Below are 26657 nucleotides of genomic sequence, written 5' to 3'. Positions count from 1 at the left end.
CCAAGATGCAACAGGTCACTATGCAAATCAGGCAGCCCTTGCCACACCCTCCTCGCCTCTGGCCTCTGCCGCTTTCCGTACGTGCAGCTCAGCTTTTTCTTACCCAGAGGCAGACTTCCGTTTTAGCAAACAGGTGGGTTGCAGTGGGTCCAGGACGCCATTTGGAGACAAAGCCTGCGGCCCAGTCAAAGGAGACTACCTGCCACAGGCCATGGGGTCAGAAGCCTACAAAAAGAAGCGCGCCTCGGAATACAGGATCTCACTTGCTCAAGAGCCTTGCCTCCCACCATGGGAAGCAGCTCTAAAGGAACCTTGCGAAAATCATATTTTGAGCGATACTGCGTCATGCTAGGCAAATTGTGAGTCAGAAAAGCAACTTCATTTTGAGAAGCCCTGACCTACGGGAAGGAAAAGCTTTCAAGGTCAGAAGAGGGACTTTTCCCTGACCGGGAATCGAACCCGGGCCGCGGCGGTGAGAGCGCCGAATCCTAACCACTAGACCACCAGGGAGCCCAGAGCCGTGCAGCAAAAGTTCATACACTGCTCTCCGAGTGACAAAGCTCATGGGGGCTGAAAACATATTTTATTCTACAGCAAATATGAATCGGAACTTAATCCTCATGATGCCACCAGACTGCCTGTCACTTCCAGGCACAGGCCATCCTCTCCCCCTTGCTACTGAACCGATGAATTCCTGCACAATCAGGATCCCCGGGAAAACACAAGAGGGACACCTAGTGGCTGCTGATGGCGCACAGACAGCTGGTACACCTTCTCTCACCTATCTCGTTATTCAGCTTGCTGGAAGAATACATTGCGCTTAAGCGATTCAAGAGTGCAAAGGAGAAGAGTGCTCCAAAGTAGATGTATGCATCACAGCAGGGTTTTCCAGCAATTTACCTTTCTGTTGAGCTGGTACTGCACTTCACGCCAACATAGAGCACCTGACTGGGTGGGGGACTGCGTGCGCACAAAGGTGGCTTAGGTCAATGGGGGCAAAGCAACCTGGGGCACAGGAGAACAAGCCCCATTCCTCCGCTTTCATCTATTGGGAGGGGTGCCTTTTTAAAGACCTTCTTTTAAAAAAGATACACAGACAAATTAAGCAATCTATGCTTTAGAGGGATCTTCCCTGACCGGGAATCGAACCCGGGCCGCGGCGGTGAAAGCGCCGAATCCTAGCCACTAGACCACCAGGGAGTAGATGCTCTAGTGTGCCTGCCTTGCTCACCCCCTTATTGTGACTAAGCTAACTCCAATATAAAAATTAACGGTAAGGTCCGAGTGGGAGAAAGTTAGGTGTCACACAGTGTGTTTGTTATAAGCAATTACTTTTAACCTCCTGCAAAAGCCTTTTAACTCTGCAATCACCTCTTGCTGGACAGCTGGTGCTACAGCAGCAAGCATAAAAAGGGAGTTGAAGAAAGTAAATCCTTGGGTCTCACCAGGGTGGCCGAGTGGTTAAGGCGTTGGACTTAAGATCCAATGGACGTTTGTCCGCATGGGTTCGAGCCCCATTCCTGGTATGGGTTTTCAGCAGGTTTGTAGGAACGTGCAGATGCTTTTGAAAAGCATTTTCCTCCGCCCTCCTCGGCCTCCCACTGCCCCTCCCCAACGGTCCCCATTCAAGCCTCAGGTGTGGAGTCTGCTGCTACTCTTCTACCAGCATGGATGCTTCCCAGAGCAATGAAGTGCCATCTACACAGAGCCCCTGCCTAGAGAAATACACCTCCTATGTCTTTTTCCACTATAGGGAGCAGGAGAAACTGATTGCTTCCTGGGCAACATGGGTCTGCCACTAGAATTTGCAGATTTCTCCCCTTTTTTTGATTTACGCCTACAGGCTCTCCCTTCCCAGTGGAGCAGGATCTGCTGATGCAGGCCCGGCTGGCTCAAACGTGCAAAGGGTTCTCCACAGGTCTCTGGGAAAGAAATTGAGCAGAGTTTCCTGCCCCGCCTCCTCTCGCCTTCCGAACGGGCAATGCCCTGACGGGTCCCCCACAACCTATCCTGCCCATGCCCACACCCCTGTATATGAGGGTGACCCATGTCCCTCACCCTCCATGCTCGAATGGAAGGCCTGTGTGTCCTGAGGGGAGCACCAGACAGGCATCTCTCAGGCCAGGCAGACACCTGCAGTACCTGTTAAGCTCCAAAGCCTGTACATTCCCAAGATGCAACAGGTCCCTATGCAAATCAGGCAGCCCTTGCCACACCCTCCCCGCCTCTGGCCTCTGCCGCTTTCCGTACGTGCAGCTCAGCTTTTTCTTACCCAGAGGCAGACTTCCGTTTTAGCAAACAGGTGGGTTGCAGTGGGTCCAGGACGCCATTTGGAGACAAAGCCTGCGGCCCAGTCAAAGGAGGACTACCTGCCACAGGCCATGGGGTCAGAAGCCTACAAAAGGAAGCGCGCCTCGGAATACAGGATCTCACTTGCTCAAGAGCCTTGCCTCCCACCATGGGAAGCAGCTCTAAAGGAACCTTGCGAAAATCATATTTTGAGCGATACTGCGTCATGCTAGGCAAATTGTGAGTCAGAAAAGCAACTTCATTTTGAGAAGCCCTGACCTACGGGAAGGAAAAGCTTTCAAGGTCAGAAGAGGGACTTTTCCCTGACCGGGAATCGAACCCGGGCCGCGGCGGTGAGAGCGCCGAATCCTAACCACTAGACCACCAGGGAGCCCAGAGCCGTGCAGCAAAAGTTCATACACTGCTCTCCGAGTGACAAAGCTCATGGGGGCTGAAAACATATTTTATTCTACAGCAAATATGAATCGGAACTTAATCCTCATGATGCCACCAGACTGCCTGTCACTTCCAGGCACAGGCCATCCTCTCCCCCTTGCTACTGAACCAATGAATTCCTGCACAATCAGGATCCCCGGGAAAACCCAAGAGGGACACCTAGTGGCTGCTGATGGCGCACAGACAGCTGGTACACCTTCTCTCACCTATCTCGTTATTCAGCTTGCTGGAAGAATACATTGCGCTTAAGCCATTCAAGAGTGCAAAGGAGAAGAGTGCTCCAAAGTAGATGTATGCATCACAGCAGGGTTTTCCAGCAATTTACCTTTCTGTTGAGCTGGTACTGCACTTCACGCCAACATAGAGCACCTGACTGGGTGGGGGACTGCGTGCGCACAAAGGTGGCTTAGGTCAATGGGGGCAAAGCAACCTGGGGCACAGGAGAACAAGCCCCATTCCTCCGCTTTCATCTATTGGGAGGGGTGCCTTTTTAAAGACCTTCTTTTAAAAAAGATACACAGACAAATTAAGCAATCTATGCTTTAGAGGGATCTTCCCTGACCGGGAATCGAACCCGGGCCGCGGCGGTGAAAGCGCCGAATCCTAGCCACTAGACCACCAGGGAGTAGATGCTCTAGTGTGCCTGCCTTGCTCACCCCCTTATTGTGACTAAGCTAACTCCAATATAAAAATTAACGGTAAAGTCCGAGTGGGAGAAAGTTAGGTGTCACACAGTGTGTTTGTTATAAGCAATTACTTTTAACCTCCTGCAAAAGCCTTTTAACTCTGCAATCACCTCTTGCTGGACAGCTGGTGCTACAGCAGCAAGCATAAAAAGGGAGTTGAAGAAAGTAAATCCTTGGGTCTCACCAGGGTGGCCGAGTGGTTAAGGCGTTGGACTTAAGATCCAATGGACGTTTGTCCGCATGGGCTCGAGCCCCATTCCTGGTATGGGTTTTCAGCAGGTTTGTAGGAACGTGCAGATGCTTTTGAAAAGCATTTTCCTCCGCCCTCCTCGGCCTCCCACTGCCCCTCCCCAACGGTCCCCATTCAAGCCTCAGGTGTGGAGTCTGCTGCTACTCTTCCACCAGCATGGATGCTTCCCAGAGCAATGAAGTGCCATCTACACAGAGCCCCTGCCTAGAGAAATACACCTCCTATGTCTTTTTCCACTATAGGGAGTAGGAGAAACTGATTGCTTCCTGGGCAACATGGGTCTGCCGCTAGAATTTGCAGATTTCTCCCCTTTTTTTGATTTACGCCTACAGGCTCTCCCTTCCCAGTGGAGCAGGATCTGCTGATGCAGGCCCGGGTGGCTCAAACGTGCAAAGGGTTCTCCACAGGCCTCTGGGAAAGAAATTGAGCAGAGTTTCCTGCCCCGCCTCCTCTCGCCTTCCGAACGGGCAATGCCCTGACGGGTCCCCCACAACCTATCCTGCCCATGCCCACACCCCTGTATATGAGGGTGACCCATGTCCCTCGCCCTCCATGCTCGAATGGAAGGCCTGTGTGTCCTGAGGGGAGCACCAGACAGGCATCTCTCAGGCCAGGCAGACACCTGCAGTACCTGTTAAGCTCCAAAGCCTGTACATTCCCAAGATGCAACAGGTCACTATGCAAATCAGGCAGCCCTTGCCACACCCTCCCCGCCTCTGGCCTCTGCCGCTTTCCGTACGTGCAGCTCAGCTTTTTCTTACCCAGAGGCAGACTTCCGTTTTAGCAAACAGGTGGGTTGCAGTGGGTCCAGGACGCCATTTGGAGACAAAGCCTGCGGCCCAGTCAAAGGAGGACTACCTGCCACAGGCCATGGGGTCAGAAGCCTACAAAAGGAAGCGCGCCTCGGAATACAGGATCTCACTTGCTCAAGAGCCTTGCCTCCCACCATGGGAAGCAGCTCTAAAGGAACCTTGCGAAAATCATATTTTGAGCGATACTGCGTCATGCTAGGCAAATTGTGAGTCAGAAAAGCAACTTCATTTTGAGACGCCCTGACCTACGGGAAGGAAAAGCTTTCAAGGTCAGAAGAGGGACTTTTCCCTGACCGGGAATCGAACCCGGGCCGCGGCGGTGAGAGCGCCGAATCCTAACCACTAGACCACCAGGGAGCCCAGAGCCGTGCAGCAAAAGTTCATACACTGCTCTCCGAGTGACAAAGCTCATGGGGGCTGAAAACATATTTTATTCTACAGCAAATATGAATCGGAACTTAATCCTCATGATGCCACCAGACTGCCTGTCACTTCCAGGCACAGGCCATCCTCTCCCCCTTGCTACTGAACCGATGAATTCCTGCACAATCAGGATCCCCGGGAAAACCCAAGAGGGACACCTAGTGGCTGCTGATGGCGCACAGACAGCTGGTACACCTTCTCTCACCTATCTCGTTATTCAGCTTGCTGGAAGAATACATTGCGCTTAAGCCATTCAAGAGTGCAAAGGAGAAGAGTGCTCCAAAGTAGATGTATGCATCACAGCAGGGTTTTCCAGCAATTTACCTTTCTGTTGAGCTGGTACTGCACTTCACGCCAACATAGAGCACCTGACTGGGTGGGGGACTGCGTGCGCACAAAGGTGGCTTAGGTCAATGGGGGTAAAGCAACCTGGGGCACAGGAGAACAAGCCCCATTCCTCCGCTTTCATCTATTGGGAGGGGTGCCTTTTTAAAGACCTTCTTTTAAAAAAGATACACAGACAAATTAAGCAATCTATGCTTTAGAGGGATCTTCCCTGACCGGGAATCGAACCCGGGCCGCGGCGGTGAAAGCGCCGAATCCTAGCCACTAGACCACCAGGGAGTAGATGCTCTAGTGTGCCTGCCTTGCTCACCCCCTTATTGTGACTAAGCTAACTCCAATATAAAAATTAACGGTAAAGTCCGAGTGGGAGAAAGTTAGGTGTCACACAGTGTGTTTGTTATAAGCAATTACTTTTAACCTCCTGCAAAAGCCTTTTAACTCTGCAATCACCTCTTGCTGGACAGCTGGTGCTACAGCAGCAAGCATAAAAAGGTAGTTGAAGAAAGTAAATCCTTGGGTCTCACCAGGGTGGCCGAGTGGTTAAGGCGTTGGACTTAAGATCCAATGGACGTTTGTCCGCATGGGTTCGAGCCCCATTCCTGGTATGGGTTTTCAGCAGGTTTGTAGGAACGTGCAGATGCTTTTGAAAAGCATTTTCCTCCGCCCTCCTCGGCCTCCCACTGCCCCTCCCCAACGGTCCCCATTCAAGCCTCAGGTGTGGAGTCTGCTGCTACTCTTCTACCAGCATGGATGCTTCCCAGAGCAATGAAGTGCCATCTACACAGAGCCCCTGCCTAGAGAAATACACCTCCTATGTCTTTTTCCACTATAGGGAGCAGGAGAAACTGATTGCTTCCTGGGCAACATGGGTCTGCCACTAGAATTTGCAGATTTCTCCCCTTTTTTTGATTTACGCCTACAGGCTCTCCCTTCCCAGTGGAGCAGGATCTGCTGATGCAGGCCCGGCTGGCTCAAACGTGCAAAGGGTTCTCCACAGGCCTCTGGGAAAGAAATTGAGCAGAGTTTCCTGCCCCGCCTCCTCTCGCCTTCCGAACGGGCAATGCCCTGACGGGTCCCCCACAACCTATCCTGCCCATGCCCACACCCCTGTATATGAGGGTGACCCATGTCCCTCACCCTCCATGCTCGAATGGAAGGCCTGTATGTCCTGAGGGGAGCACCAGACAGGCATCTCTCAGGCCAGGCAGACACCTGCAGTACCTGTTAAGCTCCAAAGCCTGTACATTCCCAAGATGCAACAGGTCACTATGCAAATCAGGCAGCCCTTGCCACACCCTCCCCGCCTCTGGCCTCTGCCGCTTTCCGTACGTGCAGCTCAGCTTTTTCTTACCCAGAGGCAGACTTCCGTTTTAGCAAACAGGTGGGTTGCAGTGGGTCCAGGACGCCATTTGGAGACAAAGCCTGCGGCCCAGTCAAAGGAGGACTACCTGCCACAGGCCATGGGGTCAGAAGCCTACAAAAGGAAGCGCGCCTCGGAATACAGGATCTCACTTGCTCAAGAGCCTTGCCTCCCACCATGGGAAGCAGCTCTAAAGGAACCTTGCGAAAATCATATTTTGAGCGATACTGCGTCATGCTAGGCAAATTGTGAGTCAGAAAAGCAACTTCGTTTTGAGACGCCCTGACCTACGGGAAGGAAAAGCTTTCAAGGTCAGAAGAGGGACTTTTCCCTGACCGGGAATCGAACCCGGGCCACGGCGGTGAGAGCGCCGAATCCTAACCACTAGACCACCAGGGAGCCCAGAGCCGTGCAGCAAAAGTTCATACACTGCTCTCCGAGTGACAAAGCTCATGGGGGCTGAAAACATATTTTATTCTACAGCAAATATGAATCGGAACTTAATCCTCATGATGCCACCAGACTGCCTGTCACTTCCAGGCACAGGCCATCCTCTACCCCTTGCTACTGAACCGATGAATTCCTGCACAATCAGGATCCCCGGGAAAACACAAGAGGGACACCTAGTGGCTGCTGATGGCGCACAGACAGCTGGTACACCTTCTCTCACCTATCTCGTTATTCAGCTTGCTGGAAGAATACATTGCGCTTAAGCGATTCAAGAGTGCAAAGGAGAAGAGTGCTCCAAAGTAGATGTATGCATCACAGCAGGGTTTTCCAGCAATTTACCTTTCTGTTGAGCTGGTACTGCACTTCACGCCAACATAGAGCACCTGACTGGGCGGGGGACTGCGTTCGCACAAAGGTGGCTTAGGTCAATGGGGGCAAAGCAACCTGGGGCACAGGAGAACAAGCCCCATTCCTCCGCTTTCATCTATTGGGAGGGGTGCCTTTTTAAAGACCTTCTTTTAAAAAAGATACACAGACAAATTAAGCAATCTATGCTTTAGAGGGATCTTCCCTGACCGGGAATCGAACCCGGGCCGCGGCGGTGAAAGCGCCGAATCCTAGCCACTAGACCACCAGGGAGTAGATGCTCTAGTGTGCCTGCCTTGCTCACCCCCTTATTGTGACTAAGCTAACTCCAATATAAAAATTAACGGTAAAGTCCGAGTGGGAGAAAGTTAGGTGTCACACAGTGTGTTTGTTATAAGCAATTACTTTTAACCTCCTGCAAAAGCCTTTTAACTCTGCAATCACCTCTTGCTGGACAGCTGGTGCTACAGCAGCAAGCATAAAAAGGTAGTTGAAGAAAGTAAATCCTTGGGTCTCACCAGGGTGGCCGAGTGTTTAAGGCGTTGGACTTAAGATCCAATGGACGTTTGTCCGCATGGGTTTGAGCCCCATTCCTGGTATGGGTTTTCAGCAGGTTTGTAGGAATGTGCAGATGCTTTTGAAAAGCATTTTCCTCCGCCCTCCTCGGCCTCCCACTGCCCCTCCCCAACGGTCCCCATTCAAGCCTCAGGTGTGGAGTCTGCTGCTACTCTTCTACCAGCATGGATGCTTCCCAGAGCAATGAAGTGCCATCTACACAGAGCCCCTGCCTAGAGAAATACACCTCCTATGTCTTTTTCCACTATAGGGAGCAGGAGAAACTGATTGCTTCCTGGGCAACATGGGTCTGCCGCTAGAATTTGCAGATTTCTCCCCTTTTTTTGATTTACGCCTACAGGCTCTCCCTTCCCAGTGGAGCAGGATCTGCTGATGCAGGCCCGGCTGGCTCAAACGTGCAAAGGGTTCTCCACAGGCCTCTGGGAAAGAAATTGAGCAGAGTTTCCTGCCCCGCCTCCTCTCGCCTTCCGAACGGGCAATGCCCTGACGGGTCCCCCACAACCTATCCTGCCCATGCCCACACCCCTGTATATGAGGGTGACCCATGTCCCTCACCCTCCATGCTCAAATGGAAGGCCTGTGTGTCCTGAGGGGAGCACCAGACAGGCATCTCTCAGGCCAGGCAGACACCTGCAGTACCTGTTAAGCTCCAAAGCCTGTACATTCCCAAGATGCAACAGGTCACTATGCAAATCAGGCAGCCCTTGCCACACCCTCCTCGCCTCTGGCCTCTGCCGCTTTCCGTACGTGCAGCTCAGCTTTTTCTTACCCAGAGGCAGACTTCCGTTTTAGCAAACAGGTGGGTTGCAGTGGGTCCAGGACGCCATTTGGAGACAAAGCCTGCGGCCCAGTCAAAGGAGGACTACCTGCCACAGGCCATGGGGTCAGAAGCCTACAAAAAGAAGCGCGCCTCGGAATACAGGATCTCACTTGCTCAAGAGCCTTGCCTCCCACCATGGGAAGCAGCTCTAAAGGAACCTTGCGAAAATCATATTTTGAGCGATACTGCGTCATGCTAGGCAAATTGTGAGTCAGAAAAGCAACTTCATTTTGAGAAGCCCTGACCTACGGGAAGGAAAAGCTTTCAAGGTCAGAAGAGGGACTTTTCCCTGACCGGGAATCGAACCCGGGCCGCGGCGGTGAGAGCGCCGAATCCTAACCACTAGACCACCAGGGAGCCCAGAGCCGTGCAGCAAAAGTTCATACACTGCTCTCCGAGTGACAAAGCTCATGGGGGCTGAAAACATATTTTATTCTACAGCAAATATGAATCGGAACTTAATCCTCATGATGCCACCAGACTGCCTGTCACTTCCAGGCACAGGCCATCCTCTCCCCCTTGCTACTGAACCGATGAATTCCTGCACAATCAGGATCCCCGGGAAAACACAAGAGGGACACCTAGTGGCTGCTGATGGCGCACAGACAGCTGGTACACCTTCTCTCACCTATCTCGTTATTCAGCTTGCTGGAAGAATACATTGCGCTTAAGCGATTCAAGAGTGCAAAGGAGAAGAGTGCTCCAAAGTAGATGTATGCATCACAGCAGGGTTTTCCAGCAATTTACCTTTCTGTTGAGCTGGTACTGCACTTCACGCCAACATAGAGCACCTGACTGGGTGGGGGACTGCGTGCGCACAAAGGTGGCTTAGGTCAATGGGGGCAAAGCAACCTGGGGCACAGGAGAACAAGCCCCATTCCTCCGCTTTCATCTATTGGGAGGGGTGCCTTTTTAAAGACCTTCTTTTAAAAAAGATACACAGACAAATTAAGCAATCTATGCTTTAGAGGGATCTTCCCTGACCGGGAATCGAACCCGGGCCGCGGCGGTGAAAGCGCCGAATCCTAGCCACTAGACCACCAGGGAGTAGATGCTCTAGTGTGCCTGCCTTGCTCACCCTCTTATTGTGACTAAGCTAACTCCAATATAAAAATTAACGGTAAGGTCCGAGTGGGAGAAAGTTAGGTGTCACACAGTGTGTTTGTTATAAGCAATTACTTTTAACCTCCTGCAAAAGCCTTTTAACTCTGCAATCACCTCTTGCTGGACAGCTGGTGCTACAGCAGCAAGCATAAAAAGGGAGTTGAAGAAAGTAAATCCTTGGGTCTCACCAGGGTGGCCGAGTGGTTAAGGCGTTGGACTTAAGATCCAATGGACGTTTGTCCGCATGGGTTCGAGCCCCATTCCTGGTATGGGTTTTCAGCAGGTTTGTAGGAACGTGCAGATGCTTTTGAAAAGCATTTTCCTCCGCCCTCCTCGGCCTCCCACTGCCCCTCCCCAACGGTCCCCATTCAAGCCTCAGGTGTGGAGTCTGCTGCTACTCTTCTACCAGCATGGATGCTTCCCAGAGCAATGAAGTGCCATCTACACAGAGCCCCTGCCTAGAGAAATACACCTCCTATGTCTTTTTCCACTATAGGGAGCAGGAGAAACTGATTGCTTCCTGGGCAACATGGGTCTGCCACTAGAATTTGCAGATTTCTCCCCTTTTTTTGATTTACGCCTACAGGCTCTCCCTTCCCAGTGGAGCAGGATCTGCTGATGCAGGCCCGGCTGGCTCAAACGTGCAAAGGGTTCTCCACAGGCCTCTGGGAAAGAAATTGAGCAGAGTTTCCTGCCCCGCCTCCTCTCGCCTTCCGAACGGGCTTCCAAACGGGCAATGCCCTGACGGGTCCCCCACAACCTATCCTGCCCATGCCCACACCCCTGTATATGAGGGTGACCCATGTCCCTCACCCTTCATGCTCGAATGGAAGGCCTGTGTGTCCTGAGGGGAGCACCAGACAGGCATCTCTCAGGCCAGGCAGACACCTGCAGTACCTGTTAAGCTCCAAAGCCTGTACATTCCCAAGATGCAACAGGTCACTATGCAAATCAGGCAGCCCTTGCCACACCCTCCCCGCCTCTGGCCTCTGCCGCTTTCCGTACGTGCAGCTCAGCTTTTTCTTACCCAGAGGCAGACTTCCGTTTTAGCAAACAGGTGGGTTGCAGTGGGTCCAGGACGCCATTTGGAGACAAAGCCTGCGGCCCAGTCAAAGGAGGACTACCTGCCACAGGCCATGGGGTCAGAAGCCTACAAAAGGAAGCGCGCCTCGGAATACAGGATCTCACTTGCTCAAGAGCCTTGCCTCCCACCATGGGAAGCAGCTCTAAAGGAACCTTGCGAAAATCATATTTTGAGCGATACTGCGTCATGCTAGGCAAATTGTGAGTCAGAAAAGCAACTTCATTTTGAGAAGCCCTGACCTACGGGAAGGAAAAGCTTTCAAGGTCAGAAGAGGGACTTTTCCCTGACCGGGAATCGAACCCGGGCCGCGGCGGTGAGAGCGCCGAATCCTAACCACTAGACCACCAGGGAGCCCAGAGCCGTGCAGCAAAAGTTCATACACTGCTCTCCGAGTGACAAAGCTCATGGGGGCTGAAAACATATTTTATTCTACAGCAAATATGAATCGGAACTTAGTCCTCATGATGCCACCAGACTGCCTGTCACTTCCAGGCACAGGCCATCCTCTCCCCCTTGCTACTGAACCAATGAATTCCTGCACAATCAGGATCCCCGGGAAAACCCAAGAGGGACACCTAGTGGCTGCTGATGGCGCACAGACAGCTGGTACACCTTCTCTCACCTATCTCGTTATTCAGCTTGCTGGAAGAATACATTGCGCTTAAGCCATTCAAGAGTGCAAAGGAGAAGAGTGCTCCAAAGTAGATGTATGCATCACAGCAGGGTTTTCCAGCAATTTACCTTTCTGTTGAGCTGGTACTGCACTTCACGCCAACATAGAGCACCTGACTGGGTGGGGGACTGCGTGCGCACAAAGGTGGCTTAGGTCAATGGGGGCAAAGCAACCTGGGGCACAGGAGAACAAGCCCCATTCCTCCGCTTTCATCTATTGGGAGGGGTGCCTTTTTAAAGACCTTCTTTTAAAAAAGATACACAGACAAATTAAGCAATCTATGCTTTAGAGGGATCTTCCCTGACCGGGAATCGAACCCGGGCCGCGGCGGTGAAAGCGCCGAATCCTAGCCACTAGACCACCAGGGAATAGATGCTCTAGTGTGCCTGCCTTGCTCACCCCCTTATTGTGACTAAGCTAACTCCAATATAAAAATTAACGGTAAAGTCCGAGTGGGAGAAAGTTAGGTGTCACACAGTGTGTTTGTTATAAGCAATTACTTTTAACCTCCTGCAAAAGCCTTTTAACTCTGCAATCACCTCTTGCTGGACAGCTGGTGCTACAGCAGCAAGCATAAAAAGGGAGTTGAAGAAAGTAAATCCTTGGGTCTCACCAGGGTGGCCGAGTGGTTAAGGCGTTGGACTTAAGATCCAATGGACGTTTGTCCGCATGGGCTCGAGCCCCATTCCTGGTATGGGTTTTCAGCAGGTTTGTAGGAACGTGCAGATGCTTTTGAAAAGCATTTTCCTCCGCCCTCCTCGGCCTCCCACTGCCCCTCCCCAACGGTCCCCATTCAAGCCTCAGGTGTGGAGTCTGCTGCTACTCTTCCACCAGCATGGATGCTTCCCAGAGCAATGAAGTGCCATCTACACAGAGCCCCTGCCTAGAGAAATACACCTCCTATGTCTTTTTCCACTATAGGGAGTAGGAGAAACTGATTGCTTCCTGGGCAACATGGGTCTGCCGCTAGAATTTGCAGATTTCTCCCCTTTTTTTGATTTACGCCTACAGGCTCTCCCTTCCCAGTGGAGTAGGATCTGCTGATGCAGGCCCTGCTGGCTCAAACGTGCAAAGGGTTCTCCACAGGCCTCTGGGAAAGAAATTGAGCAGAGTTTCCTGCCCCGCCTCCTCTCGCCTTCCGAACGGGCAATGCCCTGACGGGTCCCCCACAACCTATCCTGCCCATGCCCACACCCCTGTATATGAGGGTGACCCATGTCCCTCACCCTCCATGCTCGAATGGAAGGCCTGTGTGTCCTGAGGGGAGCACCAGACAGGCATCTCTCAGGCCAGGCAGACACCTGCAGTACCTGTTAAGCTCCAAAGCCTGTACATTCCCAAGATGCAACAGGTCACTATGCAAATCAGGCAGCCCTTGCCACACCCTCCCCGCCTCTGGCCTCTGCCGCTTTCCGTACGTGCAGCTCAGCTTTTTCTTACCCAGAGGCAGACTTCCGTTTTAGCAAACAGGTGGGTTGCAGTGGGTCCAGGACGCCATTTGGAGACAAAGCCTGCGGCCCAGTCAAAGGAGGACTACCTGTCACAGGCCATGGGGTCAGAAGCCTACAAAAGGAAGCGCGCCTCGGAATACAGGATCTCACTTGCTCAAGAGCCTTGCCTCCCACCATGGGAAGCAGCTCTAAAGGAACCTTGCGAAAATCATATTTTGAGCGATACTGCGTCATGCTAGGCAAATTGTGAGTCAGAAAAGCAACTTCATTTTGAGAAGCCCTGACCTACGGGAAGGAAAAGCTTTCAAGGTCAGAAGAGGGACTTTTCCCTGACCGGGAATCGAACCCGGGCCGCGGCGGTGAGAGCGCCGAATCCTAACCACTAGACCACCAGGGAGCCCAGAGCCGTGCAGCAAAAGTTCATACACTGCTCTCCGAGTGACAAAGCTCATGGGGGCTGAAAACATATTTTATTCTACAGCAAATATGAATCGGAACTTAATCCTCATGATGCCACCAGACTGCCTGTCACTTCCAGGCACAGGCCATCCTCTCCCCCTTGCTACTGAACCAATGAATTCCTGCACAATCAGGATCCCCGGGAAAACCCAAGAGGGACACCTAGTGGCTGTTGATGGCGCACAGACAGCTGGTACACCTTCTCTCACCTATCTCGTTATTCAGCTTGCTGGAAGAATACATTGCGCTTAAGCCATTCAAGAGTGCAAAGGAGAAGAGTGCTCCAAAGTAGATGTATGCATCACAGCAGGGTTTTCCAGCAATTTACCTTTCTGTTGAGCTGGTACTGCACTTCACGCCAACATAGAGCACCTGACTGGGTGGGGGACTGCGTGCGCACAAAGGTGGCTTAGGTCAATGGGGGCAAAGCAACCTGGGGCACAGGAGAACAAGCCCCATTCCTCCGCTTTCATCTATTGGGAGGGGTGCCTTTTTAAAGACCTTCTTTCAAAAAAGATACACAGACAAATTAAGCAATCTATGCTTTAGAGGGATCTTCCCTGACCGGGAATCGAACCCGGGCCGCGGCAGTGAAAGCGCCGAATCCTAGCCACTAGACCACCAGGGAGTAGATGCTCTAGTGTGCCTGCCTTGCTCACCCCCTGATTGTGACTAAGCTAACTCCAATATAAAAATTAACGGTAAAGTCCGAGTGGGAGAAAGTTAGGTGTCACACAGTGTGTTTGTTATAAGCAATTACTTTTAACCTCCTGCAAAAGCCTTTTAACTCTGCAATCACCTCTTGCTGGACAGCTGGTGCTACAGCAGCAAGCATAAAAAGGGAGTTGAAGAAAGTAAATCCTTGGGTCTCACCAGGGTGGCCGAGTGGTTAAGGCGTTGGACTTAAGATCCAATGGACGTTTGTCCGCATGGGTTCGAGCCCCATTCCTGGTATGGGTTTTCAGCAGGTTTGTAGGAACGTGCAGATGCTTTTGAAAAGCATTTTCCTCCGCCCTCCTCGGCCTCCCACTGCCCCTCCCCAACGGTCCCCATTCAAGCCTCAGGTGTGGAGTCTGCTGCTACTCTTCTACCAGCATGGATGCTTCCCAGAGCAATGAAGTGCCATCTACACAGAGCCCCTGCCTAGAGAAATACACCTCCTATGTCTTTTTCCACTATAGGGAGCAGGAGAAACTGATTGCTTCCTGGGCAACATGGGTCTGCCACTAGAATTTGCAGATTTCTCCCCTTTTTTTGATTTACGCCTACAGGCTCTCCCTTCCCAGTGGAGCAGGATCTGCTGATGCAGGCCCGGCTGGCTCAAACGTGCAAAGGGTTCTCCACAGGCCTCTGGGAAAGAAATTGAGCAGAGTTTCCTGCCCCGCCTCCTCTCGCCTTCCGAACGGGCAATGCCCTGACGGGTCCCCCACAACCTATCCTGCCCATGCCCACACCCCTGTATATGAGGGTGACCCATGTCCCTCACCCTCCATGCTCGAATGGAAGGCCTGTGTGTCCTGAGGGGAGCACCAGACAGGCATCTCTCAGGCCAGGCAGACACCTGCAGTACCTGTTAAGCTCCAAAGCCTGTACATTCCCAAGATGCAACAGGTCACTATGCAAATCAGGCAGCCCTTGCCACACCCTCCCCGCCTCTGGCCTCTGCCGCTTTCCGTACGTGCAGCTCAGCTTTTTCTTACCCAGAGGCAGACTTCCGTTTTAGCAAACAGGTGGGTTGCAGTGGGTCCAGGACGCCATTTGGAGACAAAGCCTGCGGCCCAGTCAAAGGAGGACTACCTGCCACAGGCCATGGGGTCAGAAGCCTACAAAAGGAAGCGCGCCTCGGAATACAGGATCTCACTTGCTCAAGAGCCTTGCCTCCCACCATGGGAAGCAGCTCTAAAGGAACCTTGCGAAAATCATATTTTGAGCGATACTGCGTCATGCTAGGCAAATTGTGAGTCAGAAAAGCAACTTCATTTTGAGACGCCCTGACCTACGGGAAGGAAAAGCTTTCAAGGTCAGAAGAGGGACTTTTCCCTGACCGGGAATCGAACCCGGGCCACGGCGGTGAGAGCGCCGAATCCTAACCACTAGACCACCAGGGAGCCCAGAGCTGTGCAGCAAAAGTTCATACACTGCTCTCCGAGTGACAAAGCTCATGGGGGCTGAAAACATATTTTATTCTACAGCAAATATGAATCGGAACTTAATCCTCATGATGCCACCAGACTGCCTGTCACTTCCAGGCACAGGCCATGCTCTCCCCCTTGCTACTGAACCGATGAATTCCTGCACAATCAGGATCCCCGGGAAAACACAAGAGGGACACCTAGTGGCTGCTGATGGCGCACAGACAGCTGGTACACCTTCTCTCACCTATCTCGTTATTCAGCTTGCTGGAAGAATACATTGCGCTTAAGCGATTCAAGAGTGCAAAGGAGAAGAGTGCTCCAAAGTAGATGTATGCATCACAGCAGGGTTTTCCAGCAATTTACCTTTCTGTTGAGCTGGTACTGCACTTCACGCCAACATAGAGCACCTGACTGGGTGGGGGACTGCGTGCGCACAAAGGTGGCTTAGGTCAATGGGGGCAAAGCAACCTGGGGCACAGGAGAACAAGCCCCATTCCTCCGCTTTCATCTATTGGGAGGGGTGCCTTTTTAAAGACCTTCTTTTAAAAAAGATACACAGACAAATTAAGCAATCTATGCTTTAGAGGGATCTTCCCTGACCGGGAATCGAACCCGGGCCGCGGCGGTGAAAGCGCCGAATCCTAGCCACTAGACCACCAGGGAGTAGATGCTCTAGTGTGCCTGCCTAGCTCACCCCCTTATTGTGACTAAGCTAACTCCAATATAAAAATTAACGGTAAAGTCCGAGTGGGAGAAAGTTAGGTGTCACACAGTGTGTTTGTTATAAGCAATTACTTTTAACCTCCTGCAAAAGACTTTTAACTCTGCAATCACCTCTTGCTGGACAGCTGGTGCTACAGCAGCAAGCATAAAAAGGTAGTTGAAGAAAGTAAATCCTTGGGTCTCACCAGGGTGGCCGAGTGTTTAAGGCGTTGGACTTAAGATCCAATGGACGTTTGTCCGCATGGGTTTGAGCCCCATTCCTGGTATGGGTTTTCAGCAGGTTTGTAGGAATGTGCAGATGCTTTTGAAAAGCATTTTCCTCCGCCCTCCTCGGCCTCCCACTGCCCCTCCCCAACGGTCCCCATTCAAGCCTCAGGTGTGGAGTCTGCTGCTACTCTTCTACCAGCATGGATGCTTCCCAGAGCAATGAAGTGCCATCTACACAGAGCCCCTGCCTAGAGAAATACACCTCCTATGTCTTTTTCCACTATAGGGAGCAGGAGAAACTGATTGCTTCCTGGGCAACATGGGTCTGCCGCTAGAATTTGCAGATTTCTCCCCTTTTTTTGATTTACGCCTACAGGCTCTCCCTTCCCAGTGGAGCAGGATCTGCTGATGCAGGCCCGGCTGGCTCAAACGTGCAAAGGGTTCTCCACAGGCCTCTGGGAAAGAAATTGAGCAGAGTTTCCTGCCCCGCCTCCTCTCGCCTTCCGAACGGGCAATGCCCTGACGGGTCCCCCACAACCTATCCTGCCCATGCCCACACCCCTGTATATGAGGGTGACCCATGTCCCTCACCCTCCATGCTCGAATGGAAGGCCTGTGTGTCCTGAGGGGAGCACCAGACAGGCATCTCTCAGGCCAGGCAGACACCTGCAGTACCTGTTAAGCTCCAAAGCCTGTACATTCCCAAGATGCAACAGGTCACTATGCAAATCAGGCAGCCCTTGCCACACCCTCCTCGCCTCTGGCCTCTGCCGCTTTCCGTACGTGCAGCTCAGCTTTTTCTTACCCAGAGGCAGACTTCCGTTTTAGCAAACAGGTGGGTTGCAGTGGGTCCAGGACGCCATTTGGAGACAAAGCCTGCGGCCCAGTCAAAGGAGGACTACCTGCCACAGGCCATGGGGTCAGAAGCCTACAAAAGGAAGCGCGCCTCGGAATACAGGATCTCACTTGCTCAAGAGCCTTGCCTCCCACCATGGGAAGCAGCTCTAAAGGAACCTTGCGAAAATCATATTTTGAGCGATACTGCGTCATGCTAGGCAAATTGTGAGTCAGAAAAGCAACTTCATTTTGAGAAGCCCTGACCTACGGGAAGGAAAAGCTTTCAAGGTCAGAAGAGGGACTTTTCCCTGACCGGGAATCGAACCCGGGCCGCGGCGGTGAGAGCGCCGAATCCTAACCACTAGACCACCAGGGAGCCCAGAGCTGTGCAGCAAAAGTTCATACACTGCTCTCCGAGTGACAAAGCTCATGGGGGCTGAAAACATATTTTATTCTACAGCAAATATGAATCGGAACTTAATCCTCATGATGCCACCAGACTGCCTGTCACTTCCAGGCACAGGCCATCCTCTCCCCCTTGCTACTGAACCGATGAATTCCTGCACAATCAGGATCCCCGGGAAAACACAAGAGGGACACCTAGTGGCTGCTGATGGCGCACAGACAGCTGGTACACCTTCTCTCACCTATCTCGTTATTCAGCTTGCTGGAAGAATACATTGCGCTTAAGCGATTCAAGAGTGCAAAGGAGAAGAGTGCTCCAAAGTAGATGTATGCATCACAGCAGGGTTTTCCAGCAATTTACCTTTCTGTTGAGCTGGTACTGCACTTCACGCCAACATAGAGCACCTGACTGGGTGGGGGACTGCGTGCGCACAAAGGTGGCTTAGGTCAATGGGGGCAAAGCAACCTGGGGCACAGGAGAACAAGCCCCATTCCTCCGCTTTCATCTATTGGGAGGGGTGCCTTTTTAAAGACCTTCTTTTAAAAAAGATACACAGACAAATTAAGCAATCTATGCTTTAGAGGGATCTTCCCTGACCGGGAATCGAACCCGGGCCGCGGCGGTGAAAGCGCCGAATCCTAGCCACTAGACCACCAGGGAGTAGATGCTCTAGTGTGCCTGCCTTGCTCACCCCCTTATTGTGACTAAGCTAACTCCAATATAAAAATTAACGGTAAGGTCCGAGTGGGAGAAAGTTAGGTGTCACACAGTGTGTTTGTTATAAGCAATTACTTTTAACCTCCTGCAAAAGCCTTTTAACTCTGCAATCACCTCTTGCTGGACAGCTGGTGCTACAGCAGCAAGCATAAAAAGGGAGTTGAAGAAAGAAAATCCTTGGGTCTCACCAGGGTGGCCGAGTGATTAAGGCGTTGGACTTAAGATCCAATGGACGTTTGTCCGCATCGGTTCGAGCCCCATTCCTGGTATGGGTTTTCAGCAGGTTTGTAGGAACGTGCAGATGCTTTTGAAAAGCATTTTCCTCCGCCCTCCTCGGCCTCCCACTGCCCCTCCCCAACGGTCCCCATTCAAGCCTCAGGTGTGGAGTCTGCTGCTACTCTTCTACCAGCATGGATGCTTCCCAGAGCAATGAAGTGCCATCTACACAGAGCCCCTGCCTAGAGAAATACACCTCCTATGTCTTTTTCCACTATAGGGAGCAGGAGAAACTGATTGCTTCCTGGGCAACATGGGTCTGCCGCTAGAATTTGCAGATTTCTCCCCTTTTTTTGATTTACGCCTACAGGCTCTCCCTTCCCAGTGGAGCAGGATCTGCTGATGCAGGCCCGGCTGGCTCAAACGTGCAAAGGGTTCTCCACAGGCCTCTGGGAAAGAAATTGAGCAGAGTTTCCTGCCCCGCCTCCTCTCGCCTTCCGAACGGGCAATGCCCTGACGGGTCCCCCACAACCTATCCTGCCCATGCCCACACCCCTGTATATGAGGGTGACCCATGTCCCTCACCCTCCATGCTCGAATGGAAGGCCTGTGTGTCCTGAGGGGAGCACCAGACAGGCATCTCTCAGGCCAGGCAGACACCTGCAGTACCTGTTAAGCTCCAAAGCCTGTACATTCCCAAGATGCAACAGGTCACTATGCAAATCAGGCAGCCCTTGCCACACCCTCCTCGCCTCTGGCCTCTGCCGCTTTCCGTACGTGCAGCTCAGCTTTTTCTTACCCAGAGGCAGACTTCCGTTTTAGCAAACAGGTGGGTTGCAGTGGGTCCAGGACGCCATTTGGAGACAAAGCCTGCGGCCCAGTCAAAGGAGGACTACCTGCCACAGGCCATGGGGTCAGAAGCCTACAAAAGGAAGCGCGCCTCGGAATACAGGATCTCACTTGCTCAAGAGCCTTGCCTCCCACCATGGGAAGCAGCTCTAAAGGAACCTTGCGAAAATCATATTTTGAGCGATACTGCGTCATGGTAGGCAAATTGTGAGTCAGAAAAGCAACTTCATTTTGAGACGCCCTGACCTACGGGAAGGAAAAGCTTTCAAGGTCAGAAGAGGGACTTTTCCCTGACCGGGAATCGAACCCGGGCCGCGGCGGTGAGAGCGCCGAATCCTAACCACTAGACCACCAGGGAGCCCAGAGCCGTGCAGCAAAAGTTCATACACTGCTCTCCGAGTGACAAAGCTCATGGGGGCTGAAAACATATTTTATTCTACAGCAAATATGAATCGGAACTTAATCCTCATGATGCCACCAGACTGCCTGTCACTTCCAGGCACAGGCCATCCTCTCCCCCTTGCTACTGAACCGATGAATTCCTGCACAATCAGGATCCCCGGGAAAACACAAGAGGGACACCTAGTGGCTGCTGATGGCGCACAGACAGCTGGTACACCTTCTCTCACCTATCTCGTTATTCAGCTTGCTGGAAGAATACATTGCGCTTAAGCGATTCAAGAGTGCAAAGGAGAAGAGTGCTCCAAAGTAGATGTATGCATCACAGCAGGGTTTTCCAGCAATTTACCTTTCTGTTGAGCTGGTACTGCACTTCACGCCAACATAGAGCACCTGACTGGGTGGGGGACTGCGTGCGCACAAAGGTGGCTTAGGTCAATGTGGGCAAAGCAACCTGGGGCACAGGAGAACAAGCCCCATTCCTCCGCTTTCATCTATTGGGAGGGGTGCCTTTTTAAAGACCTTCTTTTAAAAAAGATACACAGACAAATTAAGCAATCTATGCTTTAGAGGGATCTTCCCTGACCAGGAATCGAACCCGGGCCGCGGCGGTGAAAGCGCCGAATCCTAGCCACTAGACCACCAGGGAGTAGATGCTCTAGTGTGCCTGCCTTGCTCACCCCCTTATTGTGACTAAGCTAACTCCAATATAAAAATTAACGGTAAAGTCCGAGTGGGAGAAAGTTAGGTGTCACACAGTGTGTTTGTTATAAGCAATTACTTTTAACCTCCTGCAAAAGCCTTTTAACTCTGCAATCACCTCTTGCTGGACAGCTGGTGCTACAGCAGCAAGCATAAAAAGGGAGTTGAAGAAAGTAAATCCTTGGGTCTCACCAGGGTGGCCGAGTGGTTAAGGCGTTGGACTTAAGATCCAATGGACGTTTGTCCGCATGGGCTCGAGCCCCATTCCTGGTATGGGTTTTCAGCAGGTTTGTAGGAACGTGCAGATGCTTTTGAAAAGCATTTTCCTCCGCCCTCCTCGGCCTCCCACTGCCCCTCCCCAACGGTCCCCATTCAAGCCTCAGGTGTGGAGTCTGCTGCTACTCTTCCACCAGCATGGATGCTTCCCAGAGCAATGAAGTGCCATCTACACAGAGCCCCTGCCTAGAGAAATACACCTCCTATGTCTTTTTCCACTATAGGGAGTAGGAGAAACTGATTGCTTCCTGGGCAACATGGGTCTGCCGCTAGAATTTGCAGATTTCTCCCCTTTTTTTGATTTACGCCTACAGGCTCTCCCTTCCCAGTGGAGCAGGATCTGCTGATGCAGGCCCGGCTGGCTCAAACGTGCAAAGGGTTCTCCACAGGCCTCTGGGAAAGAAATTGAGCAGAGTTTCCTGCCCCGCCTCCTCTCGCCTTCCGAACGGGCAATGCCCTGACGGGTCCCCCACAACCTATCCTGCCCATGCCCACACCCCTGTATATGAGGGTGACCCATGTCCCTCACCCTCCATGCTCGAATGGAAGGCCTGTGTGTCCTGAGGGGAGCACCAGACAGGCATCTCTCAGGCCAGGCAGACACCTGCAGTACCTGTTAAGCTCCAAAGCCTGTACATTCCCAAGATGCAACAGGTCACTATGCAAATCAGGCAGCCCTTGCCACACCCTCCCCGCCTCTGGCCTCTGCCGCTTTCCGTACGTGCAGCTCAGCTTTTTCTTACCCAGAGGCAGACTTCCGTTTTAGCAAACAGGTGGGTTGCAGTGGGTCCAGGACGCCATTTGGAGACAAAGCCTGCGGCCCAGTCAAAGGAGGACTACCTGCCACAGGCCATGGGGTCAGAAGCCTACAAAAGGAAGCGCGCCTCGGAATACAGGATCTCACTTGCTCAAGAGCCTTGCCTCCCACCATGGGAAGCAGCTCTAAAGGAACCTTGCGAAAATCATATTTTGAGCGATACTGCGTCATGCTAGGCAAATTGTGAGTCAGAAAAGCAACTTCATTTTGAGACGCCCTGACCTACGGGAAGGAAAAGCTTTCAAGGTCAGAAGAGGGACTTTTCCCTGACCGGGAATCGAACCCGGGCCGCGGCGGTGAGAGCGCCGAATCCTAACCACTAGACCACCAGGGAGCCCAGAGCCGTGCAGCAAAAGTTCATACACTGCTCTCCGAGTGACAAAGCTCATGGGGGCTGAAAACATATTTTATTCTACAGCAAATATGAATCGGAACTTAATCTTCATGATGCCACCAGACTGCCTGTCACTTCCAGGCACAGGCCATCCTCTCCCCCTTGCTACTGAACCGATGAATTCCTGCACAATCAGGATCCCCGGGAAAACCCAAGAGGGACACCTAGTGGCTGCTGATGGCGCACAGACAGCTGGTACACCTTCTCTCACCTATCTCGTTATTCAGCTTGCTGGAAGAATACATTGCGCTTAAGCCATTCAAGAGTGCAAAGGAGAAGAGTGCTCCAAAGTAGATGTATGCATCACAGCAGGGTTTTCCAGCAATTTACCTTTCTGTTGAGCTGGTACTGCACTTCACGCCAACATAGAGCACCTGACTGGGTGGGGGACTGCGTGCGCACAAAGGTGGCTTAGGTCAATGGGGGCAAAGCAACCTGGGGCACAGGAGAACAAGCCCCATTCCTCCGCTTTCATCTATTGGGAGGGGTGCCTTTTTAAAGACCTTCTTTTAAAAAAGATACACAGATAAATTAAGCAATCTATGCTTTAAAGGGATCTTCCCTGACCGGGAATCGAACCCGGGCCGCGGCGGTGAAAGCGCCGAATCCTAGCCACTAGACCACCAGGGAGTAGATGCTCTAGTGTGCCTGCCTTGCTCACCCCCTTATTGTGACTAAGCTAACTCCAATATAAAAATTAACGGTAAAGTCCGAGTGGGAGAAAGTTAGGTGTCACACAGTGTGTTTGTTATAAGCAATTACTTTTAACCTCCTGCAAAAGCCTTTTAACTCTGCAATCACCTCTTGCTGGACAGCTGGTGCTACAGCAGCAAGCATAAAAAGGTAGTTGAAGAAAGTAAATCCTTGGGTCTCACCAGGGTGGCCGAGTGGTTAAGGCGTTGGACTTAAGATCCAATGGACGTTTGTCCGCATGGGTTCGAGCCCCATTCCTGGTATGGGTTTTCAGCAGGTTTGTAGGAACGTGCAGATGCTTTTGAAAAGCATTTTCCTCCGCCCTCCTCGGCCTCCCACTGCCCCTCCCCAACGGTCCCCATTCAAGCCTCAGGTGTGGAGTCTGCTGCTACTCTTCTACCAGCATGGATGCTTCCCAGAGCAATGAAGTGCCATCTACACAGAGCCCCTGCCTAGAGAAATACACCTCCTATGTCTTTTTCCACTATAGGGAGCAGGAGAAACTGATTGCTTCCTGGGCAACATGGGTCTGCCACTAGAATTTGCAGATTTCTCCCCTTTTTTTGATTTACGCCTACAGGCTCTCCCTTCCCAGTGGAGCAGGATCTGCTGATGCAGGCCCGGCTGGCTCAAACGTGCAAAGGGTTCTCCACAGGCCTCTGGGAAAGAAATTGAGCAGAGTTTCCTGCCCCGCCTCCTCTCGCCTTCCGAACGGGCAATGCCCTGACGGGTCCCCCACAACCTATCCTGCCCATGCCCACACCCCTGTATATGAGGGTGACCCATGTCCCTCACCCTCCATGCTCGAATGGAAGGCCTGTGTGTCCTGAGGGGAGCACCAGACAGGCATCTCTCAGGCCAGGCAGACACCTGCAGTACCTGTTAAGCTCCAAAGCCTGTACATTCCCAAGATGCAACAGGTCACTATGCAAATCAGGCAGCCCTTGCCACACCCTCCCCGCCTCTGGCCTCTGCCGCTTTCCGTACGTGCAGCTCAGCTTTTTCTTACCCAGAGGCAGACTTCCGTTTTAGCAAACAGGTGGGTTGCAGTGGGTCCAGGACGCCATTTGGAGACAAAGCCTGCGGCCCAGTCAAAGGAGGACTACCTGCCACAGGCCATGGGGTCAGAAGCCTACAAAAGGAAGCGCGCCTCGGAATACAGGATCTCACTTGCTCAAGAGCCTTGCCTCCCACCATGGGAAGCAGCTCTAAAGGAACCTTGCGAAAATCATATTTTGAGCGATACTGCGTCATGCTAGGCAAATTGTGAGTCAGAAAAGCAACTTCATTTTGAGACGCCCTGACCTACGGGAAGGAAAAGCTTTCAAGGTCAGAAGAGGGACTTTTCCCTGACCGGGAATCGAACCCGGGCCACGGCGGTGAGAGCGCCGAATCCTAACCACTAGACCACCAGGGAGCCCAGAGCCGTGCAGCAAAAGTTCATACACTGCTCTCCGAGTGACAAAGCTCATGGGGGCTGAAAACATATTTTATTCTACAGCAAATATGAATCGGAACTTAATCCTCATGATGCCACCAGACTGCCTGTCACTTCCAGGCACAGGCCATCCTCTCCCCCTTGCTACTGAACCGATGAATTCCTGCACAATCAGGATCCCCGGGAAAACACAAGAGGGACACCTAGTGGCTGCTGATGGCGCACAGACAGCTGGTACACCTTCTCTCACCTATCTCGTTATTCAGCTTGCTGGAAGAATACATTGCGCTTAAGCGATTCAAGAGTGCAAAGGAGAAGAGTGCTCCAAAGTAGATGTATGCATCACAGCAGGGTTTTCCAGCAATTTACCTTTCTGTTGAGCTGGTACTGCACTTCACGCCAACATAGAGCACCTGACTGGGTGGGGGACTGCGTGCGCACAAAGGTGGCTTAGGTCAATGGGGGCAAAGCAACCTGGGGCACAGGAGAACAAGCCCCATTCCTCCGCTTTCATCTATTGGGAGGGGTGCCTTTTTAAAGACCTTCTTTTAAAAAAGATACACAGACAAATTAAGCAATCTATGCTTTAGAGGGATCTTCCCTGACCGGGAATCGAACCCGGGCCGCGGCGGTGAAAGCGCCGAATCCTAGCCACTAGACCACCAGGGAGTAGATGCTCTAGTGTGCCTGCCTAGCTCACCCCCTTATTGTGACTAAGCTAACTCCAATATAAAAATTAACGGTAAAGTCCGAGTGGGAGAAAGTTAGGTGTCACACAGTGTGTTTGTTATAAGCAATTACTTTTAACCTCCTGCAAAAGACTTTTAACTCTGCAATCACCTCTTGCTGGACAGCTGGTGCTACAGCAGCAAGCATAAAAAGGTAGTTGAAGAAAGTAAATCCTTGGGTCTCACCAGGGTGGCCGAGTGTTTAAGGCGTTGGACTTAAGATCCAATGGACGTTTGTCCGCATGGGTTTGAGCCCCATTCCTGGTATGGGTTTTCAGCAGGTTTGTAGGAATGTGCAGATGCTTTTGAAAAGCATTTTCCTCCGCCCTCCTCGGCCTCCCACTGCCCCTCCCCAACGGTCCCCATTCAAGCCTCAGGTGTGGAGTCTGCTGCTACTCTTCTACCAGCATGGATGCTTCCCAGAGCAATGAAGTGCCATCTACACAGAGCCCCTGCCTAGAGAAATACACCTCCTATGTCTTTTTCCACTATAGGGAGCAGGAGAAACTGATTGCTTCCTGGGCAACATGGGTCTGCCGCTAGAATTTGCAGATTTCTCCCCTTTTTTTGATTTACGCCTACAGGCTCTCCCTTCCCAGTGGAGCAGGATCTGCTGATGCAGGCCCGGCTGGCTCAAACGTGCAAAGGGTTCTCCACAGGCCTCTGGGAAAGAAATTGAGCAGAGTTTCCTGCCCCGCCTCCTCTCGCCTTCCGAACGGGCAATGCCCTGACGGGTCCCCCACAACCTATCCTGCCCATGCCCACACCCCTGTATATGAGGGTGACCCATGTCCCTCACCCTCCATGCTCGAATGGAAGGCCTGTGTGTCCTGAGGGGAGCACCAGACAGGCATCTCTCAGGCCAGGCAGACACCTGCAGTACCTGTTAAGCTCCAAAGCCTGTACATTCCCAAGATGCAACAGGTCACTATGCAAATCAGGCAGCCCTTGCCACACCCTCCTCGCCTCTGGCCTCTGCCGCTTTCCGTACGTGCAGCTCAGCTTTTTCTTACCCAGAGGCAGACTTCCGTTTTAGCAAACAGGTGGGTTGCAGTGGGTCCAGGACGCCATTTGGAGACAAAGCCTGCGGCCCAGTCAAAGGAGGACTACCTGCCACAGGCCATGGGGTCAGAAGCCTACAAAAGGAAGCGCGCCTCGGAATACAGGATCTCACTTGCTCAAGAGCCTTGCCTCCCACCATGGGAAGCAGCTCTAAAGGAACCTTGCGAAAATCATATTTTGAGCGATACTGCGTCATGCTAGGCAAATTGTGAGTCAGAAAAGCAACTTCATTTTGAGAAGCCTTGACCTACGGGAAGGAAAAGCTTTCAAGGTCAGAAGAGGGACTTTTCCCTGACCGGGAATCGAACCCGGGCCGCGGCGGTGAGAGCGCCGAATCCTAACCACTAGACCACCAGGGAGCCCAGAGCTGTGCAGCAAAAGTTCATACACTGCTCTCCGAGTGACAAAGCTCATGGGGGATGAAAACATATTTTATTCTACAGCAAATATGAAT

At 52.1% G+C, this 26657-nt stretch overlaps 37 non-coding genes across 37 annotated transcripts; 12 read left to right on the top strand and 25 right to left on the bottom strand.

Moving 5' to 3' along the window:
* Positions 1-438: 438 nt before the first annotated feature.
* On the bottom strand, positions 439-510 carry TRNAE-CUC (transfer RNA glutamic acid (anticodon CUC)). Its single transcript has one exon. It is a non-coding gene; the product is annotated as a tRNA-Glu (tRNA).
* A 618-nt stretch (positions 511-1128) lies between these two features.
* TRNAE-UUC (transfer RNA glutamic acid (anticodon UUC)) lies at positions 1129-1200 on the bottom strand. Its single transcript has one exon. It is a non-coding gene; the product is annotated as a tRNA-Glu (tRNA).
* A 243-nt stretch (positions 1201-1443) lies between these two features.
* On the top strand, positions 1444-1526 carry TRNAL-UAA (transfer RNA leucine (anticodon UAA)). Its single transcript has one exon. It is a non-coding gene; the product is annotated as a tRNA-Leu (tRNA).
* Positions 1527-2608: 1082 nt separating this feature from the next.
* On the bottom strand, positions 2609-2680 carry TRNAE-CUC (transfer RNA glutamic acid (anticodon CUC)). The gene has a single exon. It is a non-coding gene; the product is annotated as a tRNA-Glu (tRNA).
* A 618-nt stretch (positions 2681-3298) lies between these two features.
* TRNAE-UUC (transfer RNA glutamic acid (anticodon UUC)) lies at positions 3299-3370 on the bottom strand. Its single transcript has one exon. It is a non-coding gene; the product is annotated as a tRNA-Glu (tRNA).
* A 243-nt stretch (positions 3371-3613) lies between these two features.
* Positions 3614-3696, top strand: TRNAL-UAA (transfer RNA leucine (anticodon UAA)). The gene has a single exon. It is a non-coding gene; the product is annotated as a tRNA-Leu (tRNA).
* A 1082-nt stretch (positions 3697-4778) lies between these two features.
* On the bottom strand, positions 4779-4850 carry TRNAE-CUC (transfer RNA glutamic acid (anticodon CUC)). Its single transcript has one exon. It is a non-coding gene; the product is annotated as a tRNA-Glu (tRNA).
* Positions 4851-5468: 618 nt separating this feature from the next.
* Positions 5469-5540, bottom strand: TRNAE-UUC (transfer RNA glutamic acid (anticodon UUC)). The gene has a single exon. It is a non-coding gene; the product is annotated as a tRNA-Glu (tRNA).
* Positions 5541-5783: 243 nt separating this feature from the next.
* TRNAL-UAA (transfer RNA leucine (anticodon UAA)) lies at positions 5784-5866 on the top strand. The gene has a single exon. It is a non-coding gene; the product is annotated as a tRNA-Leu (tRNA).
* Positions 5867-6948: 1082 nt separating this feature from the next.
* Positions 6949-7020, bottom strand: TRNAE-CUC (transfer RNA glutamic acid (anticodon CUC)). The gene has a single exon. It is a non-coding gene; the product is annotated as a tRNA-Glu (tRNA).
* A 618-nt stretch (positions 7021-7638) lies between these two features.
* TRNAE-UUC (transfer RNA glutamic acid (anticodon UUC)) lies at positions 7639-7710 on the bottom strand. Its single transcript has one exon. It is a non-coding gene; the product is annotated as a tRNA-Glu (tRNA).
* Positions 7711-7953: 243 nt separating this feature from the next.
* TRNAL-UAA (transfer RNA leucine (anticodon UAA)) lies at positions 7954-8036 on the top strand. The gene has a single exon. It is a non-coding gene; the product is annotated as a tRNA-Leu (tRNA).
* Positions 8037-9118: 1082 nt separating this feature from the next.
* TRNAE-CUC (transfer RNA glutamic acid (anticodon CUC)) lies at positions 9119-9190 on the bottom strand. Its single transcript has one exon. It is a non-coding gene; the product is annotated as a tRNA-Glu (tRNA).
* A 618-nt stretch (positions 9191-9808) lies between these two features.
* Positions 9809-9880, bottom strand: TRNAE-UUC (transfer RNA glutamic acid (anticodon UUC)). Its single transcript has one exon. It is a non-coding gene; the product is annotated as a tRNA-Glu (tRNA).
* Positions 9881-10123: 243 nt separating this feature from the next.
* Positions 10124-10206, top strand: TRNAL-UAA (transfer RNA leucine (anticodon UAA)). The gene has a single exon. It is a non-coding gene; the product is annotated as a tRNA-Leu (tRNA).
* Positions 10207-11300: 1094 nt separating this feature from the next.
* Positions 11301-11372, bottom strand: TRNAE-CUC (transfer RNA glutamic acid (anticodon CUC)). The gene has a single exon. It is a non-coding gene; the product is annotated as a tRNA-Glu (tRNA).
* A 618-nt stretch (positions 11373-11990) lies between these two features.
* Positions 11991-12062, bottom strand: TRNAE-UUC (transfer RNA glutamic acid (anticodon UUC)). Its single transcript has one exon. It is a non-coding gene; the product is annotated as a tRNA-Glu (tRNA).
* Positions 12063-12305: 243 nt separating this feature from the next.
* TRNAL-UAA (transfer RNA leucine (anticodon UAA)) lies at positions 12306-12388 on the top strand. The gene has a single exon. It is a non-coding gene; the product is annotated as a tRNA-Leu (tRNA).
* Positions 12389-13470: 1082 nt separating this feature from the next.
* Positions 13471-13542, bottom strand: TRNAE-CUC (transfer RNA glutamic acid (anticodon CUC)). The gene has a single exon. It is a non-coding gene; the product is annotated as a tRNA-Glu (tRNA).
* Positions 13543-14160: 618 nt separating this feature from the next.
* On the bottom strand, positions 14161-14232 carry TRNAE-UUC (transfer RNA glutamic acid (anticodon UUC)). Its single transcript has one exon. It is a non-coding gene; the product is annotated as a tRNA-Glu (tRNA).
* Positions 14233-14475: 243 nt separating this feature from the next.
* Positions 14476-14558, top strand: TRNAL-UAA (transfer RNA leucine (anticodon UAA)). The gene has a single exon. It is a non-coding gene; the product is annotated as a tRNA-Leu (tRNA).
* Positions 14559-15640: 1082 nt separating this feature from the next.
* Positions 15641-15712, bottom strand: TRNAE-CUC (transfer RNA glutamic acid (anticodon CUC)). Its single transcript has one exon. It is a non-coding gene; the product is annotated as a tRNA-Glu (tRNA).
* Positions 15713-16330: 618 nt separating this feature from the next.
* TRNAE-UUC (transfer RNA glutamic acid (anticodon UUC)) lies at positions 16331-16402 on the bottom strand. The gene has a single exon. It is a non-coding gene; the product is annotated as a tRNA-Glu (tRNA).
* Positions 16403-16645: 243 nt separating this feature from the next.
* On the top strand, positions 16646-16728 carry TRNAL-UAA (transfer RNA leucine (anticodon UAA)). Its single transcript has one exon. It is a non-coding gene; the product is annotated as a tRNA-Leu (tRNA).
* Positions 16729-17810: 1082 nt separating this feature from the next.
* Positions 17811-17882, bottom strand: TRNAE-CUC (transfer RNA glutamic acid (anticodon CUC)). Its single transcript has one exon. It is a non-coding gene; the product is annotated as a tRNA-Glu (tRNA).
* A 618-nt stretch (positions 17883-18500) lies between these two features.
* TRNAE-UUC (transfer RNA glutamic acid (anticodon UUC)) lies at positions 18501-18572 on the bottom strand. The gene has a single exon. It is a non-coding gene; the product is annotated as a tRNA-Glu (tRNA).
* Positions 18573-18815: 243 nt separating this feature from the next.
* On the top strand, positions 18816-18898 carry TRNAL-UAA (transfer RNA leucine (anticodon UAA)). Its single transcript has one exon. It is a non-coding gene; the product is annotated as a tRNA-Leu (tRNA).
* Positions 18899-19980: 1082 nt separating this feature from the next.
* Positions 19981-20052, bottom strand: TRNAE-CUC (transfer RNA glutamic acid (anticodon CUC)). The gene has a single exon. It is a non-coding gene; the product is annotated as a tRNA-Glu (tRNA).
* A 618-nt stretch (positions 20053-20670) lies between these two features.
* TRNAE-UUC (transfer RNA glutamic acid (anticodon UUC)) lies at positions 20671-20742 on the bottom strand. Its single transcript has one exon. It is a non-coding gene; the product is annotated as a tRNA-Glu (tRNA).
* A 243-nt stretch (positions 20743-20985) lies between these two features.
* Positions 20986-21068, top strand: TRNAL-UAA (transfer RNA leucine (anticodon UAA)). The gene has a single exon. It is a non-coding gene; the product is annotated as a tRNA-Leu (tRNA).
* A 1082-nt stretch (positions 21069-22150) lies between these two features.
* On the bottom strand, positions 22151-22222 carry TRNAE-CUC (transfer RNA glutamic acid (anticodon CUC)). Its single transcript has one exon. It is a non-coding gene; the product is annotated as a tRNA-Glu (tRNA).
* Positions 22223-22840: 618 nt separating this feature from the next.
* On the bottom strand, positions 22841-22912 carry TRNAE-UUC (transfer RNA glutamic acid (anticodon UUC)). The gene has a single exon. It is a non-coding gene; the product is annotated as a tRNA-Glu (tRNA).
* Positions 22913-23155: 243 nt separating this feature from the next.
* TRNAL-UAA (transfer RNA leucine (anticodon UAA)) lies at positions 23156-23238 on the top strand. The gene has a single exon. It is a non-coding gene; the product is annotated as a tRNA-Leu (tRNA).
* A 1082-nt stretch (positions 23239-24320) lies between these two features.
* Positions 24321-24392, bottom strand: TRNAE-CUC (transfer RNA glutamic acid (anticodon CUC)). Its single transcript has one exon. It is a non-coding gene; the product is annotated as a tRNA-Glu (tRNA).
* A 618-nt stretch (positions 24393-25010) lies between these two features.
* Positions 25011-25082, bottom strand: TRNAE-UUC (transfer RNA glutamic acid (anticodon UUC)). The gene has a single exon. It is a non-coding gene; the product is annotated as a tRNA-Glu (tRNA).
* A 243-nt stretch (positions 25083-25325) lies between these two features.
* TRNAL-UAA (transfer RNA leucine (anticodon UAA)) lies at positions 25326-25408 on the top strand. The gene has a single exon. It is a non-coding gene; the product is annotated as a tRNA-Leu (tRNA).
* Positions 25409-26490: 1082 nt separating this feature from the next.
* Positions 26491-26562, bottom strand: TRNAE-CUC (transfer RNA glutamic acid (anticodon CUC)). The gene has a single exon. It is a non-coding gene; the product is annotated as a tRNA-Glu (tRNA).
* Between the last annotated feature and the right edge of the window lie 95 nt (positions 26563-26657).

Source organism: Lissotriton vulgaris, chromosome 4_1, assembly GCF_964263255.1.
Source record: "Lissotriton vulgaris chromosome 4_1, aLisVul1.2, whole genome shotgun sequence".
In the NCBI taxonomy this organism is placed as follows: Eukaryota; Metazoa; Chordata; class Amphibia; order Caudata; family Salamandridae; genus Lissotriton; species Lissotriton vulgaris.
Note: the sequence above shows the minus strand (reverse complement) of the source record. Positions and strands in the feature narration are given on the sequence as shown.